Genomic DNA, 4,361 nt, shown 5'->3' on the forward strand with positions numbered 1-4,361 from the left:
CTGATCAGATCAATCAACTTTCAGGTGAACACAGACAGGAGAAAAGTAACAGCCAACACCCGGGTGCTGGAATGAGGAACAGGGGCACTAAGTGTTTATGACAATTACGTTCCCTAACAGCCAAATTTGAAAGGAAATTCCAATACCTATAATTTTATAGTTAATAATAGTTAAGTTATTATTAGTTAGTTATTATTAGAATTTTCGGTTAAACTAATTTTCGAATTTCCAAATATTCTAATTTACGAGTATACGGAAAAAGTTGTTATACAGGTTTTCGTTAATTCAGATATTTCCAAATTAACAAATTTTTTTCGAAATTCATTAAAAAACTAATTTGGAAAGAAAAAAATTGCATATGTCTAGGAGAGACACAATCTTGTGTATTCTGTCCACTAGACACGTCATCAGAAGACATAGAATGTCCCAGCAGTCTGATACAGTGAAATTAATTTATCTTCATAGATCTCCTGAGGATTATAGTTGATAAATATTTCTCTCCCAAATAAAGGAGCCCCCCCAACCAAGACCCAGGAGGGCCACCATATTCCCTCTGACCACTTGCCTATACAAGATTAATATTATACCTCTCCATCCACTCCAGAAGGGAAGCTTTATTGTTCTTATTCAGAGAAGTAATCCAAGCCTCACTCTAAGCATCCATCACATGGCTGTCCATCATTAGGAAATGATCTGCTCTCGCCGTGTACCATAATCAATCGGTAGGAGGCTTGCCCCTTGTTCTCTCCAAAAGCCCCTGTCCTGATTGGGTCTGTCACAGTGACTATGTAGAAAATGTATGTAATTTGTTTTGTAAAATTCTTAATAAATAAGTAAAAAAGTGTGGAAACTTTTTGAAGAACCCTTGTATATTACAGCTTACCAGTCCTTAGATGTTGTGGCTGAGTTTCTTTCTTTTTTTATGCTTTTTTTCTTTAATTTTACCTGATGATCCTATCAGTAACACACTTCCTGTCCTGGGATGACAACCCTCATTCGCCCTTTTTAATCAAAAGGTCTGCAGAACCACAGTCCTCTCCTATTGTCCATAGAGGGCTGTGGTTCTGTAGTCCTTGGAGAACAACATAATTGATAACAGTCAGCACAATAGTCAATAGTCAACACAGGCAGAGAGCACACAATATTTCAGCAAGATCAACGAGATATAACAAACCCATATCACCGGTACATTTAACAGACCAAAATAAGAGATTAATTGTTGGGGCTTACACACACTTAAAACTTCCCCAAATTTCAGCAACAATCTACCAAATCAGTTTTTTATTGGTGTCATTGCCATTAGAGATATGTACCCTCTTTTGTTGTCTTGGTGATCTGTGTCATTGTAACAAAAAGCAATGGGAAATCCAAAATCTTACAGCTGCTTCCAGAAAAGGATGTAAGAGAAAATCAATGAGCAAATCGTCCAATGGGGACGATTGTTCTTGCGGCAATTGTGTAGACCAGGGATATGCAATGAGCGGACCTCCAGCTGTTGCAGAACTACAAGTCCTTTGAGGCATAGCAAGACTCTGACAGCCACAAGCATGACACCCAGAGGCAGAGGCATGATGGGACTTGTAGTTGTGCAACAGCTGGAGGTCCGCTAATTGCAGATCCCTGGTGTAGACGTTAGACTTGGATATTAGAGAATTAATAGAACATCAGGGCACTAAAGTCATAAAACAAGTCAGCAAAGGCAACTCCAAATTTCCTAATTTTTTCTAAATTTTTTCCAAAATAAGGATTCATTTGTTCACATATAACAATAAAAATACGACATATCAAAAACCTAAATCATACTGTTACTAAATCGTAAAATGACTAAGCCCTCGTACACACGGTCGGAGATTTTACCAACCAAATCCGTCAGATTTTGCCCGTCGGATTTAGTCCGACGGATTGTGTCCGAAACTGTTCCATACACACGGTCGGGCCAAGTTGGCGAAAAATCCGATCTTTCAGAACGGGATGACGTAATTTCATTATGATGGGACTACATTTAGGCTAGTAGCCAATAGCTTTGATGTAGGAATTTGATCTGAGCATGCGTGGCACTTGGTCCGATCAAAATGCTCTACACATAATCGGATTAGGTCCATCCGGCCCAGTTGATCGGGAAATATTTCCAACATGTTGGAAAATTGGGTCGGACGGAGATTCAGACGGAATCAGTCTGATGCATACCACACACAGTCGGACTATCTGACGACACGGTCCGATAAGACTCATTCCGACAGATTCTCTGACTGTGTGTACAAGGGCTCAGCCAGCACAACCACTATTATGACTTATGGTGTCTCACTGTGCTTTAAAAGTTAATACATTTTCAAAATAAAAGAAAATATGCGATCATAAAAAAATACATAAATATACAAAATAACACCCTTTGGAAAAGAATCGATAGAAGAAATAAATATATAAGAAAATCCACATTTAAGCCACATAGATGAATAATTCTTTGGAGAATAAATTGTTGCATTTTAGTATTGAATCCTGTGCTCTTCATCCGAATAATAGAGTGTGTATCTGCAGCCCAATAAAATTTATGGGCATGGGTTAATGCCCACTTCCTTAATTGTTGAAAATATTGTACAGTATGATTTGAGCAGTAAAGATGAGTGCGCTTCGGAAAATCCCTGAATCAGCTGTAGTTTGACCAAACTTTAGAAAAAAAATTGTGAACTTCCCAAATTGGGGATTTCCAAATGGAAGTCAATGGAAATTCGAACCAGGCTTCAAATAAATGTGTATTACATTGCCGCAAATAATTCAAACATTTTTCATGGTTTAGGAAGCTTCTGGCAGTCCGGCTTGAAGAAATGATGGGGCAAAAAATAACCAGACTGAACCGTTTCCATTCTAAATGATGCCAGAGATGCTAAGATAGAAGGGTGGAACCAGTGGCGAAGCTTGCGGTCCAACTAAGGTTGATCAGGCAACAGCACAAGCAGATATAAGTTGGAGGCCTCCTTTGGCCCATTTACACCTTTTGGAATTTCAAACTGCCACAAAAATTACTGAAAATTCTGAATTGCCTTGGGTCATTGCAATGAAAAAAAAAAAATTGGCCTCAATCTACAATTGTCTGAATTTCAGGATCAACTCTATTCAGCAGCTTTCAGAAGTATTTCAATTATGAGTGAGCTTCTGAAAAGGTTCTGAACCAATTGAAGCTCAGTCCAGCTATTTAAAAAAAATGTGCACCTCCGAAATTGGAAAGCCCAACTGAAGTCAATGGAAATCCAAACTTGCCTCCAAAATTTGCATATTACATTACAGCAAATAATGCAAAAAATGTTCAGGATGCTTCAGGAAGCTCCCAACAGCCCTGCCCGAGTCCCAAGATGGGTCTGATGTCATCTAAACCTAAGGCTAATGCCTGAGTCTAATGCTGTCTGAACCTAAGTCGAATGCCTAAGTCTAATGCCATCTAAACCTAAGTCTAATGCCTGAGTCTAATGCCATCTAAACCTAAGTCTAATGCCGGAGTCTAATGCCATCTGAACCTAAGTCTAATGCCTGAGTCTAATATCAAGTGAAACCTAAGTCTAATGCCTGAGTCTAATGTCATCTACACCTATGACCTAAGTCTAATGACTGAGTTTAATGTCATCTGAACCTAAGTCTAATGTCATTTAAACCTAATGTCGTGTACACACGACTGGACTTTTTGACGGACTGAATTCCGTCTGACTTTTCAACTGAGATTCGACGAACTTCCATCAAATGGGACTTGTCTACACACATTCACACCAAAGTCTGACGGATTAGCACGCAATGACGTACGACCGGACTAGAATAAGGAAGTTCATAGCCAGTAGCCAATAGCTGCCCTACCGTCAGTTTTCGTCCGTTGGACTAGCATACAGACGAACTGACTTTTTGACCAGACTCGAGTCCATCAGAAAGATTTGAAAGACGTTCTAAATCTAAAGTCCGTCTAATTTTTCAACAGCAAAGGTCTGATGAAGCCCACACGCGGTCGAATTGTCCGGCAGATTCATTGATTCGGACCTTTGCTGTTGAAAAGTCTGGCCGTGTGTACGCGGCATTAGTCTAGTGCCTGAGTCTAATGGCATCAGATTTCAGAACAATTTTAATATTTATTCCAAAATGCTAATTTATGTTTAATAAGATTGTACAGTATGTCAAACACCACCTACATTGAAGGGATAATGAAGCGATGTACTTTAGGTTGTTGGCAAACACAAACATGCTAGGGTGCCAATTAGGAAAAAGTTCTCTTTAACAGTGGGTGTGAAGACTGGGCATTTAAATAAACAGGATGTTCATGGTGTAGGTTAAAGTCTTGCATACATTGCTTGTTATTGCATATGTGTGTCTACCATCATTTGGGG

General features: G+C 39.1%; 1 protein-coding gene across 2 annotated transcripts in view; it reads left to right on the forward strand.

Moving 5' to 3' along the window:
- Positions 1-4,317: 4,317 nt before the first annotated feature.
- The window catches only part of LOC143942676 (uncharacterized), a 153,693-nt gene continuing 153,649 nt past the window's right edge, over positions 4,318-4,361 (forward strand). For both annotated transcript variants that reach the window (XM_077464056.1, XM_077464055.1), the window contains exon 1: positions 4,318-4,361. This exon is cut by the window's right edge and continues 105 nt beyond it. The gene's annotated coding sequence lies outside the window, so the exon portion shown is untranslated.

This window comes from Lithobates pipiens, unplaced genomic scaffold, assembly GCF_037356315.1.
Source record: "Lithobates pipiens isolate NorthernLeopardFrog02 unplaced genomic scaffold, aLitPip1_a1.2 Scaffold_30, whole genome shotgun sequence".
Lineage (NCBI taxonomy): Eukaryota > Metazoa > Chordata > Amphibia > Anura > Ranidae > Lithobates > Lithobates pipiens.